This window comes from Bombus affinis, chromosome 9 (genome assembly GCF_024516045.1).
Source record: "Bombus affinis isolate iyBomAffi1 chromosome 9, iyBomAffi1.2, whole genome shotgun sequence".
Taxonomy (NCBI): Eukaryota; Metazoa; Arthropoda; class Insecta; order Hymenoptera; family Apidae; genus Bombus; species Bombus affinis.
The window spans coordinates 9666915-9681278 of NC_066352.1; the positions used below are offsets into that span (position 1 = coordinate 9666915).

Consider the following 14364-nt stretch of genomic DNA (forward strand, 5'->3'; position numbering starts at 1 on the left):
CAATTGCAGCCGGAGCATCCGTCCGTCGTTGGAGAAAAGCAATGTGGTGAGTCTCGACTTTCCTTCCATACTACTTTGTAACTTTAGATTATTCGTTAGGGTTATACTATGGCCTTGCGTTATACGTTTCGAACATAGGTTATACCTTAATATGCGAAGTGATGTCGGGTTAAACCGTAATTCTATAGGGTAGGTCGTGAAGCAAACGCTAGTAAAACGCCGACAATATTTTTAAAGATTCAAGAAAACTAATCATTAATCATATAATTGTGCCATCAATGAGAAAATTAATTCAAATGTACTGACTCTTAATCTTTCTTAAATAGGTTGTTCAACAGGTTGTTAGACAGTAAATTAAAAATTTTGTACCTCGTATAGACAATGTACGAAATGCACGAGGTTATATTGCTTAAATATAAAATAGCAATATATATTAGAGAAAAATTCGGCCTATGTATTTACAATTCTGTAAGAATCTGGCAACATCGGAAAGCGAACGAGCAATATGAGAGTGAGAATATCTCATAATTGAAATTCAGAGCAACAAAACAGAGATATGTACTACCGTTCATTAGCATTTGGACACTCGCACCTTATGATAAATATATAAAACGTACTAGAATTTAAAACAAAACTTTTTCTTTTTAAATTTCAATTTCTCACGTTATCTATTATATGTTTTATATAATAATGTTTTACGTTTTATTGTATTTTAAACTTGTATTATTCGCTTTATGTTTCTTTATCACTGCTATTTTGTTAACAATTCTCGGAGGCTTACGAATAGCCTTAACCTTTTGCTCCGAAATCGTGAGTAAAAGAACGGTACGTAGAAAACAAATGTGCCGGTACACGCACACACAAGTCACGTGTCGTGTTTCCATCGCATGCTGTTATGCCTAATTAGTGGCTTGGTCGGTTGCATGCGGAAAGTAACTTAACTATTTTTTCGCGTAATTAACTGATGAACGCGCGTTAAACGCGTCGTCGCGTTTCTCTTTCAACACCGTTTCAATCTGTCCTACTATCGATGTACATTGTTTCTGGAACACGAAATTCGAAATTATTCCATCGATCGCCGTTAGACGATTACTCCGTCCACCGCGTCGAGCGTAAACGTGTTGCAATTTAGTTGAAACCCTTAGCTTCGTTGATAGAAGGTTATTGTCCGATCTAATTGCCAGTTGAACTCGTCCAGTCCTGGACTCGCGGTTTCATTTACCACCGTGTGTCCTATCTCGGCGGAATCAATGCGATCTCATTGCAGTATGCGTGTGGAGACTCATGTATTTACACATACACGTTCAACAGTCGGCGTATCACTTATCCTTATAATGCGTGCAGGACTCAAGATGAATCCGTGTCTATCGCCGACGTACTGTTAGTTTCACGAGAGAATTCATTTTGAAGATGAAAATATGGCTAACTTCGTGGAAGGCGAAGGAAAAGATGACCTCTTGTCGTACGTTTCTCTTTGTATACATCGCGAGTTGTACATTATTTGTGTAATTTCTAGAAAACTACGCTAAAGCAGAGAACAGTGCCAATGCATTGCTCGATGTCCGATTAGCTCGTGTAGAATGCTGTTCACGTTCCGATCTATCGGTTCACGGAAGTCCGCATTGGCCGGCGCGCGTTATAAAAATTCAAGAATTCCACGAAGTTTCTGGTAGAGGCTTAGAGGGGCGTTCTACTCGCGTAGAATGAATCACGGTTGCGATTTGAAACGCAAAATATTCAAAGGCGAGACGGGTTGGAACGGACGCGAAGCTTTCTACACCAAAATTTCCGTTCGCCTCGTGAATATCTACATAATACGTCGGAAGTGGCGGTCGTACGATCCCGCGTCATTTGCATCGGCGGGAATTGGCTAATCGGCAATTCCGCGTAGGTTAACTAAACGGCCGTCGGGAATGCCAGTCGATCTTCCGTGTGAACACGACCACGCTTTCCTATCACGACGAACGTCCATTTTCTAATCTTCCACGTTGTCAATTAATTATATGTATCAAAATTCCAGACGAGTCTCACAAACACATATGCACGCTTAAATTACTCTAACATTGTTTAACATCAACGACCTCGCTTAAAAGAGAATTGCAGAGTCGATGTTTGTCAAGCAAATGATAGTCGACACGACGAAGTTTGGAATTAATATTAATTATCGAGCAATCATTGGCGCGATAGGGAAAAGAACGAGTGAAATTACGAACGAAACACGCTACGCGAAGCAGAACGAGGTCGTCGTTCGTGCGTTATGAACTTTACATGTTGTGAAGTGACGCGTCGAGACGTTTGATTCGTTCTGCTGATTTGCCTCTGTTACTTTTAGGAGATCGAGTCTAGTACCGCGAACCATTTATCTTCATCTTGGCCGTCATTTCTTTTCATTTGTTCCATCGACGTAGAACAAGACCCTCCGTCACCCTATTCTATTAACAGCCACGCGATGGTACTGCATATGCAAAGCCCTTATCGTTATTGTAGAACGATGTCCCGTTCACTGAACCTTTCTGCTTATACGTAGCGTAGATCTGGCCGCGTAGTTTAATCGTGTATCGTTCGATTCTCTCGATTCTGCGTATCGTTTCGTTCGAGGTCAGGCCTAGCAATGGAGAGTACCCGATCAGACGTTGTTAGACCGTGAAAAATGCTTCGTCACAGACATTGAATGACACTGTAATCTTCGGTTGCGAGGCAAATTAAAACTGTTTAAGACCAGACGTTCTTCGTTCGATTCTGTAAATTTGTTCGTCGTAATTAGTCATTGGCTTTAGATGATACCGCATTTTGAAATACAGATTCTATAGTTTCCATTCTTTTTCAGACTTTGTTTGGACTTTGGACAATATAATACTACACGATCATCCGCAGTTCAACGTATTGAATTATTGAATTTAGACAGTTGTGAATCGCCATCAACTAGGTATCGTTTCTGTATCATTATCGTTCATCGCTTATTTTACACTCTCCTTTGCGTTATTTGTTACGTTAACAGTAGCAAAATTATCGAGCAAATGGAAAGTTACAAATTCCCTGCCTCACCTCGTATCTTCTCTTCTAAATTCATATTACCGCATCGGTCGGTTGCGAGGTAATTTCGTATGCGCGAATCGTATTCGATTACATCATTACTAGCATTCATACATCGCGCATAGTTTGCGCCAAAGCCCATGATCTACGGAGCGGATCGAGCAACGATGAAGCATCGCGATCGGCTTGCCGTGAAATCTGTCAATGAAGCGGCGTTCTTGCACGCGTGGATTTCTAAATGAAAGAGAGAGCAGCGGAGAGGAGAGCGTGCGTTAGTAGTTCGTCCCACATCCTAGAAAAAAGCGGGTCATGTGGACGGATGGTTCAGTTGCCGACAGGATAACATTGCTTGGCAAGGACGACCGCCATCATCGACGCCGGCGTCGATGTTCATTGGCCTAAATCGTGGCATCGCTAGTCACTAACGCGTAGCATGCTAATTCTCGCTAGTAAAAATGTTAATGCGTCGTCTCTTGTTTCAACCGGCCATTTCTTTTCTTTCTCTTTCTCTCTCTCTCTCTCTCTCTCTCTCTCTCTCTCTCCCTCTCTTTGTCCGATTAAGTCGCGTTCAGGTAGCCGACTTTTATATTTTATAGTCCCACTCGCATATAAAATTTTGTTAGTTTCGTTTTGTCTTTAAAGCGTTGGATCGTTCATCGAAACGCTGATACGAACACTGATGTTTTATGACTCGGCATTACTCGATCGGTCTAATGATGTGTAATGATAGTTTCTATCTTCTTGCAACGATTTTATATACGAGATTTATAGAGTCGAGTCCTCGAAGTTACAAGATCGCGTGATACGATAGTACGCGAACAATTTGACCGTTCAAACAATTTGGTGTTCGATCGACTCGGATAATCGATCGAATTTCTTACGTATTGTATTCCGTGTTACATACATCACGGGTCGAGAAAATGGCATTGTGATAGAATTAATAATAATCTCGATTATCAAGTTTCTCGGTTAGCATTAGAAATTTTAAATAATCTATATATAGGCGAGATGATCTTTTACTTCGGCGCTGCAATTTGGTTCATAGAAGTTCAGTTCCGCCTAGCATTTGCTGATAGTTAAAGGCGATGTTTAGCGGAACTCGTACAAGATACGCGCCAACTTTGTTCCATGGAACGACGTGGTCTAATGATTCGTTTTAAACGTGAATATATACGCGGCAGCTGCACGCATCGTGGACGTCCTTTAACATTTTCTGAAAACGCTTCTGCGTGTGTTACGTAGAATATCTCAGACGCTAAAGCATACGATTTTCGAGATCTATGTTCCATCGTGAATCTTGTTTTATCGCAAACTTTTAACTGCTCGGAGCGAACGTATTCGCTTGGTAATGAAAGTGGACGGATCGAATTTTAAACGTGGAACATGCAGAATCGTGTATTTTCGTGGCACTTCGCGTGACGAAAGATATCCCATTGGGCCGTTTCAGAGCAACTCGTAAGATCTAAAACAGCCCTTCGTGCTCTCGTTATTTTCAGATTGACGACGCAGATACGCGTTATTCCACTTGCTATTTTCCTCCCGCCTAACTAGGCTAATCGCTGGAATTTGTAAGCGGGCGATCTGGTTGTTCGATAACGCAGAGAAACGTGCATCAGCTATTCGATGCGATTTAGGTGTTAAAAGAACGTTAGATCGAGTCAGTTGGTAGGTTGCTTCATCGAAGGGACACACGGACGAAAGCGATAAATCCGATAAAACGAATATTTCTCTGGTATTTTAAGGTCGGCGACTAAAACGCTGATTAAATGCACCGCTTATCGGTGTCACTGATTCGTGTTAAAGAGCAGCATTTCATTCGTCCGCGTCGTGAGAAGGCGCAATGAATTTCACTGAAACAACGTTTCTGCCTTCTATACTTGTACTCTTTTTTCTTCGATATCCTTCCCTTGATTGCTTTTGGAGTTGCACCGTCCACCCTTTATATTCTTTTCGTTCGAAACGAATTACCATCTTGGTCGCTTTTAATTCTTCGGAAGACAGTCGGTAAACCAGTCGTTTGCCGGGGTGCGAGTTCCAGAGAGGGGTTACTCGGATGAGAGCACGGTCGAGGAAGAGTTTATTGGCAGGATCGATGGTCGCGATTCCATCAAGCGTGAAAGGTCGAGACCCGGCTTCCTCCTTCTCTCTTTCTACTCAGACATTCAGAGTAATAGTAGGCGACTGTACGAGATCGTACGTATGGTCGGATTGTTTTCATCCGACGAAAATGGTTCACCGTGAAAATAGACGACCTCTGCTGTGTGCGTGCGCGCGTAGAAATGGGGATGATGCAGTTGGCCTGGATAAAGGTCAGTGGCCGACCTAGCCCCCCAGCAAGCCGACCACCAGCTCTACCACCCACCGGTATTGATTTTGTTAACCTTCTAGGTTCTAGTCCCGTGCACCCCTACTGTCGCAACCGGCACCCTTCCTACCAATGATATCTTGCCATCATGCTGTTCTACCTTTTGTCGTTTGTATTTTGCCCTCTGCCTTCCAGCAGCTCGTTCCCTTTTCCATTTTCTAACTGGCGTTTTACTTGACGTCTCAAGGAAGCGAATATTTCTAACGTGTATCTTGATGCCGAAGAAATATTCGACATTGCGAGGTCTCGTTTCGCGTATTTCTATTTTTTTGGAAGCTCTTGCGCTAGGTACATGGGTGAAATACGCGTAAGAAGGCGATATTGGAGCATGCTCACGCTTGATATTCTCGTACAAAGCGAGGGCACGTTGCGTTCGGATTGCGATAGCCTCTCGAGCGGCCGATGCAGTTATCTATTTATGCCCTCTGTCCCGGCGAGTTTCAGTGTCGAGTGCAATCGAGAGTCTACTGGGTGTTTGGAAGCGAAACAATACGAGTCACGTAAATGTAAAATGCCGTCGCGGAAGGTTTCGCGATAGAATTGAATCGAGAAACCGTGCTCGTCTCGCGTTCGAATATTTTGTCGCGTGCGGGTTTTCCCTACGAGAGGTTTGGTATCAGATTCACTCTAGCAAGAACCATACAGCTCGTTTCAGTCACACCAGGCCGTTTTATTTCTTCGTCTTGAGAATAATTCTTCCACGACGAAGGGTTTTATCGATTAATCACAACGTAATAGGATAATAATCTTCGTAGAATCGAGTCCGATCGAAACAAGAGAACACTGGTACTTGGTTTCATTCTCGCTATCCCGTAGCCAAGTAACGCGTGTACCCTAGCTGTAATTTACGATCGTAGAATCGCATTCTTACGCCTACTCGCAGGCCGATTCTGCTTGTTCATTAGCGCATTCCTGCACTTTCCTTCTCGAAATGGGGCGGCGATTCGCGTATCGTATCACCGTCCTCGCGATACCTTGCAAGACGGATCGCCGGTTTACACCTTGCCTTTGCAGTCGACGCGTTTGTGCGCGTGCACGCGCGTGCGTGTTCGCCTCAAGCAGCTAGCGTACAACGGCGAGGCCCGCAAGCGGAATTCTAATGCCGTGTATCTGTGCCACTGTGCGAATTGAATTCCAATTATACGCTTGATTTACTTGTCATTCACCCGGTACTCCCTGAGAATTGCATCCACGACATTTGGCGCCACTCCATCTTCGTCGATTGTGACAACGGTGCCGGTTACCCTGACGACCGTGTCTTGGAAAATGAGATAATCGTTCGAGATTGACCAGGGATGAACTCCCCCCAACGACGTTTATGGAAGGAAGCAGCAACCGTGGTTCAATCGTTCGTATCTCGATAAATTCGTTCGGAGGATCGACGCTTTTTTTACGTTTCCCAGTATCGATTTAGCCGAATGCGACTGTACGGTCGTTTAATTTTTAAGCGAATAATTAAAGCTTGTTATTTGTATAAAAAACCTACGAGTATTGATTTTCACCACTGTCTTATATTACAGCCAAAAAAAAAAAGAATGGAAAAAATCGAGCGGACTAAGAATGGCCCAGAAAAGAAAGAACAAAGTTAATCTCTGTCAGGTGCGGTTATACATATCGTCGCAGAGTTTCGTAGCTCGCTATTTGCCGCGGCAACCGAAACTAATATCGCATCGACGAATATGCATGTGCATTTATCCGGATCGTGCCATTCAAGAATATCGGCCAGCGACGAGATTTATAACGCGCCACGCCAGAAACTCGTACATTACGTGCTATTGACTGTATTACCTAGGAATTTGCATATACACATATGCAAATCGCGTAGCGCGAATGTCGCCTATCGATCAGTCTTGTATCTCGCGTCGGTGCGCGAACTCGCGTTTCGCGGCAAACGGCAAATATGCCTTCATTAATATCGTTAATTGGCGAAAACACGCTCCAGTTCCGTTGCGAGATTCGATACTCCGTCAGCTAGATGTTACTTCATTCTAATTAAGTTCATCGCTCGTTTTGTGCGATCGCGATCGTTTAATACCAGGTCGATGACGGTGAATTCTGCTGAACAATCTCGGCGCACGATCGATCGTTGTTTTTTAACGAACTGTGAATGACGAGTAACTGGACCGAGCCACGAGGTTGGTTTGTGCTTGTTGCGGTGTAATTTAGTACGAAAATCGTAAACGCTTCGAAAGAGCCTTAAGTAATTATTTCCTGTGGACCCGTTAGAATTTTAAGGAGCTGGATTACCATAAGATCGAGAAAGTTGGTTTCGTTTGAATATCAAGAAATATTTAAAGAACGCGGAGAAATCTCGAGGCGGAAACAAATTTTAATCAGGCGAATTGCCAAATTTCACCTGGCAATCGATTAACCTAGATTCAACGTTTTTCTAACTCCAGATATTTCCTCTGTCGAGCCTGTTACGTTCGTGTAACCCACTTTAAAATTGGATAAAGGAAAGAGAATTTGCACAGCATGTCGGTTATCGGTTCGTCGTTTGTTTCGTCTCTTTTTCTTTTCCTCGTAGCTTTTCTCGTCGATCCAGTGAAGCAATTAGCGTGGCGGTTAGAAAGAACGGCAGAAACGAAGGAAAGGTCATTGTCGGCCACCGGAGACATTTCTATCGGCGATCGGACGGTCAGGGCCGAACTACTGTACCTAAATCTTTCAATATCCATCCTTTGCGCTGCGTTAGCGAACAGCGTCGAAAATCGATACAACGTGCTCGAGAAGTTTCAGTGTTTCCATGCTTTATTGTTGATATCGATGCAAGAAACTACAGAGAGATATATAAGATGCGTAAGATACGAAGTTTACGACCCAATGAATATAAAATTAGCCAGGATCGAATAGGGAGTGAAATTTTCATCAACCTAATTTTACTTTCGTTTGTTCCGGAATTGCGTACAGTACACGCGTATACGCTAACGAATCGCATGTACTGCAATTTAACTCGTATTTAAAATGTAGTATTGCGTTAGCTGGCCAGAATATTATTTCGTTAACTGATCATTTCTATCAATTCTTGGAATCCGTGTTCGTGAAATGAGCTTTCGATATTACGTGTGAGATGTACGGTCAGTTAGGAAAGCGCTACCGAACCGTAGTCTCTACCGACAGTTCATTTCTTTCGAATAAATTATTCCAATACAAGGTTCACCTGTTGTCACATCCACCTGTAAAAGGCATCGTGATCTACCCGCATCTTCGTTTATCACGATTAACGAAACACACCTTGCCCGAGACGTTTATCGCGCAGTATACGATTGGCAGAGGCGCAATGATGGCGCGATTTAAATCAGCATCTCGTAGGCGTTCGTCGACTTTCACGACGACCACGTTTTCCTCGGTCCGTCATCCTTGGAACGTGCTGCGAGCGTACAAAGTCTATAAATTAGATAATTAGCATTTCCAAGAAGTCGTGTTTTCAGTCTTTCCATTAGACTATACGACAACCCAATCCTCCTTTTTCCTTATCCGTATTATTATGTAGGTAATTGTTATAGGTAAATTATGGCAAGTGGATTGGCGGCGATCAGTAGGCAGGATAAATAAGCTGCGATTAATGAATGAGTCGAGTGTGACTCTTTAACGAGCGTCTCATTCTCTGCCACGAGATACACCGCGTATTGCAACAAACTTCGTGGTTTATTGTCGTGTCATTTATGAATTATAGAGTTGTCGAAGGGAATGAATCGCTCCTTAGATAGTAACATGGATACCTGGATGATAAATATTCATTCGCGGATATCTGCCGCGAAACGAATGGCTTTACGTAACGTTAATAGCGAAATTCTCGCGGCAGCGGTTCAAAAGTATCGTGGTTAGTGCCGTTTCGGAAGACGCGAGATAGCAGCAGCAAAAATGAGCGATTGTCTGATCTCGAACGATGAAATTCATTAATACGTTCCGTGAACGCGGTCTTCGCGCGCGATTTTCCCTTCCAGTCACGTGTACGTCATCTCTTGCTTTTGCACACACTCGAAACGTCAGTGGGTTGAATGGAAAGTTTATCGCGCGCCAAAAACATGGACGCACATGGCATGAAACGCGTTAACACGCAAGTGCACGGAGCATAGGATCGAGTAATAGGTATTCTTAGAGTCTCGTGGATATTCTTCTTCCCTATAATGCCTCTTTGTCGTAATTACGCGTTCGCTTTTCCTAGCTGCACGATGTTCCCGTCAATCGTGCGACGCACGCGGCTGTATTTCTGACAAATTATCCAATTACCTGCAATTATCGTACGATAGACACCGTTCGCTGGATGATGAACGCGTTTTCACTCGACGACGGTTATATTCTTCCCTACTCGGGATAGTTAACAATGTTACACACGGCGAACTGTTTGCAGCACACTCGTTTAACCTTATGAACGGTAGCGAGCACTCGCTCATTTTCCACTTAGAACGTCTTGTGTCGCCGTCGTCATCGAAACGAGAATGAAACGTGGTGCGACCCAGTTATATCCCACGATTTTCGTGTTCTAGATAGCGGCCATTGGCGTGACGATATCTTCCCTTAAACAAAGGCTTCGCCTCTTTTTCCTATTCTTCTGTTTCAACCGGAAATTAAACCGTTCCCGTACAGTACATTCTTCCATACTCTTCGTTAAAGTTGTTTCCAAACTGCTGTTGGCAAACTAGACACACTAACTGTGAAAGAAACTGCTCGAAATTGTTCTCAGCGCTCGTCTAATTACCAGTCTGATTCGCGTGTATCTTTTTGCGAAATACCGAGGCGCTAACGAACTCTTTCGCGTTTCTCAGTCGTATTTTGGACCCGTGGTAACGGCACCGTGGGTTAACGTTCACGTGCCAGTCATTTCTCTGCGAGAAGAGACAGATTTTTAGTGGTACGCGTTTGCGCCACAATGGCTCGTTGGAATATTATGAGATGTGCGAATGGAAATGTGGCTTGCAGGCCTATCTCCTGCCAGAAGACATTCCTAAGGTTTGACGTTGAGTCTAATAGAAAAACTGAGCATCTGCCAGGGCCGTAGTGGTCGTCACGCGAATAACAATACGACGAACGTGTACGCGCCGCATGTCGAACGATAGGCGTGTGCCTGTTTGTTCGTTCTTTACTTTTCTTTAATCGATAACCTCTAGAACGACACACGTTGAAGAAATTTGCTGTGAACGCGTTAAAGATAGATTTTCGATTAGCTTAACAATTTCAAAGAACCGAAGTGACAACGAAGGATAAATTAAATTATCGATTAGCGAATATCAGATGGGCCAGAACTCAAATACTGGCCTTTCATTAACCGGTTCAGACTGTCTAACCAATTGAGCAATCCGTAACCCTTGGCAAATTGTTTCTTCCTAGGCTCTACGTTCCACATGACCGGTCGCATTCTTTTTGCAGTAACCGAGCAAGAAGTTGAGAGAAGTGCTAAAAACACCACCGTTAAAGAGTCTCGTATATCCCCTCCGTAACAGCTCGCACTCCGGACGAAATTGCTAAAAGTAAGATCAATGAACGGACCTTGCGGACGAGCCTGGTGTCTTGACCAGCACAACGAACACCGTCCGCCCACGATATCATTAACTTTTCCACCTACGGTCAGCGGTGGTCAAGTGGCAGGTAGAGAAACGGCCGGGGTGCACCACCCCGTTTCTCTGGAAGCCGATTTTCCACGGATATCGATGCATCGATGGCTGCGTGAAAATAGACACTGATCGATCTATCATCTTGTCCTTCGCGATCGTGGGCAAAGGAAAAGGAAGAAAGAGGAGCATAACTGGGCATTTGCCAGGGGCGTACGCGATGGCCGCGCTAGAATATCAATGCGCCGCTAGCGAATCGTTAGACGAGAGAGTGAGAGAGAGAGGAGAGAAAAATAACGAGGATGCGAGATGGAGAGGAAAAGAGACGATCGTGCGCGAGTTACACGCTCGTGCAGAGAGAATTCCCCGGGGCTGCGAGAGCGTAACCACGTAAGGCGTATCGGGCGCGAGGCCACCGGTGCATTGTCATCTTCCCACACGCGATGCACATCGAGAAGTACAAGAGAGATACGAGCTGCGGCGGCGGCGGTGGCGGCAGAGGAGGAGGAGGAGGAGAGTCTTTCCTGCTACGATCTGTCCGTTTGCACGAGGAAAAACTCACTCGGTGCTGTCGATAACCTGGTTCGGTTCGCGAATTCACGGTCACACGCGCGCCACGGGACAGATCGTGCGGAATTTCGTGGCACCGATTCCCTTTTCCTTCTTGCCGATAGCATTTACAGTGGCACTCGTAAATGTCGGACGCTACTCGATGCTCGTTGCCGAGAATGATTTATTCGCGATTTGAAAAGATCCTCTTTCGATGGCTGAGGGTACTCGAATGGCTAACAACGTGAACCATCGATTGATTTATATTTTCTGATGCTTGGTGACGAGGATGTTTGGTTCGATAGGGGTGGTTTATCAACTCTCCCTAGGTTATTTATCATTCCTAATGAAAGACGTATGGGTACTATGCATATTACAAATTGTACTTTCTTATTCGCTTCTTGTATTCCAGATCTATCTACGTTTTTATTAACGACAATCATTATACACGCGATTTTTATTATATATCGCATAATTGCGATATAAAGAAATATATTGCGACGATGCATCTGCTTCTTATGCTGAAAATATCACGCGACTCGGGAAAAGGTTCGGTGTAGGAAACTTCTAACGTTGAGCTACAATGTGATTCGCGGAATGTCTACAGGGGAAATGAAATTCGTAGAGTGGGCGTTGTTTATGACGCGGTTGGAACTGGTAGGAACGCGCGAAACCGTAAATCTCTGGCCATTTATTTCCCAGGATGGGGGGTTTCGAACACGTAATACTTTCATCCACTTTCCCTGTCGGTGTTCCTCGCAAAACTTTTCAAAGCACTCTCCTCGGCCGCTGCTTTCCATCTAAAGTAATTTCTACTCCGATCACGCTTCCTTTCTCCCGTCACGTCACACCGCGATAAAGCGAACCTCGCTAGTAATATCGATCGTTAAGTTGCAAGAATATTCTGTTCATCGGGATGAGATCTTCTCAAGAAGCAAGCAAAAAGCCGAACAAAGTTGCTCCGATTCTATCGTGCAAAAAGAATCGTATTTGTTTTCTCGATCGCCACTCCAGTTTTACCTTACTAACGTTTAACGAGTATTACTTTCGATTTTCTGCTCGGTACGATTAAATAATTTTTTACATTGCAACTGATTTCAATATCCCACGTTAAGGCTACCATTTATTTGCTATAAAATTAGCATCGTAATAACGTTCGATTCCGAGATCGTATCGCGTCGATCGGGAATCATTATCACAATGAAAGGTTCTGACTTTTCCTTCGGCTGGTGACTTCGTCGCACGCACTGCGAGCGTGTCCTGTCGACTTTTTTCACTTAGTTAAGTGGGTCGACTTTCGTCATCGACGATAAAAAGAGTCGGGAGGGGGGTGGGCAAAAACGTGGCGAAGTCACTGACAAATTTCGTTTCTTCTTCGTCGAAATTCGAGATTTAAATTTCAAAAAAGAAAAAAAAAAAAGAAGGAGGCAAACGTTATAAATCATCTGGGCGATGTAACGAGATTTTAAAATGTCGTACCGCGTGTTTAATTCGTGGCTCGTCAATTTTCTTAATGCAGTTGCATAACGCGAATCGTAAACGAGGGAGACAACCCTTTCCTTTAGCACGCTCGTGCACGCTACTCGCGTCAACTATTTTCGTTCTCTGACGCGTCCTCTCGTTTAATTTCCACGAACATTACGCAATCAAGCTTTTAGAATATATTAAAAATAAGAGAAAGTTGTTTCTCTTAGCAACTTGTAGCAGTTCGTTCATCATTTTTGTTGCGGGCATTAGCTAATTAAACGTTAAGGTGAAAAGGAACAGTTGTATCCTACTTTCGTTGAAAAATTCCTACTTTTACTCGACTATGATCTGGCGTGATCAGGTTTATAAAAGAAAAAAAGGCACGACCGATCGGGCATAATAGATACGCGCATCGGCCTTCCATTTTTCGATCGCACGTGTCGTTTTGCGTTGCCGCGAACGCGACAGGTTTTCCCCACTGTCGTTAGCAGTTTCGTCTAGGAAAGACGAAAAGACCGGTCAGGAATCGGTTTCGGTTCCTAGATTCATTTTCCTGGAACTTCTTGCGCGCTGTCTCTTCTCTCTTGGCGCTTTAGCGAGAAATGAATTGTGTTTTTAAGATTAACGGGACCGTTCCTCGGTAAGACAATCTCGTTAACCGGTATTTGCTTAGCTAAGACGTTAGAGAGAACGCTGTTCGTCAACAGGAAAGATGAAAAATCGTTTCGCCGCCGTAAGAAGAATTACAGACACCATAGGCACGGTGGAGATTCGTTCGATTACGATATCATCTATCGATCGTGGATTAGCGAAATTGTTCCGTTCGAAAGAACTTTGTCAGCTCGATATTTACGGGATAGCGACTCCTCGACGTATCCTGTATGCTGTAACACGTGTTTCCGACTCCTACACGAGCTTTGCTTTGCTGGGAACAGGCTTGCCGACAACAAAATTGCGTATTCTCCGTGTCGAATTGATCGTAGGATGTGTAACAGGGTTGGAGGGAAGTCACGCGAGTACGAACGAGATGGTCGAAACGGGGGAGAAGTGGGCAGAGACGAAAGATGGAAAAATTACGAAGAGGAAAGCGAGTCTGTGAATATGGCGAAGAACGTTCGAGATGAGTGTACGTAATCGCTAGAGTAACGCGATTGGACTGTGGATGAAGTGGCAACAACATCAGAAGTGGAAGAAGAAAAAGTAGAAAAAAAAGGCGAAGGATAAGAATAAGATGGAAGAAACGAAGCAGAAGAGAAAGAAGGAAGAAAATGAAGAGAGAAGCGATGCGTGGCGGGGGCGGAGGATAGCTTCGCAATAGCTCAACTCTGGAATGAGGAAGTCTCGTACGAGACGACACCGCGGGAATACTAAAGTCTGGGTTACTAATAGTTGGTTACT

General features: G+C 44.1%; 1 protein-coding gene across 2 annotated transcripts in view; it reads left to right on the forward strand.

Annotated features, from left to right (window-relative positions):
- The window catches only part of LOC126920604 (solute carrier organic anion transporter family member 74D), an 85357-nt gene that overhangs the window by 2775 nt on the left and 68218 nt on the right, over positions 1–14364 (forward strand). For both annotated transcript variants that reach the window (XM_050731236.1, XM_050731238.1), the window contains exon 2: positions 10–46. The gene's annotated coding sequence lies outside the window, so the exon portion shown is untranslated. The remainder of the gene's footprint in view (positions 1–9; positions 47–14364) is intronic.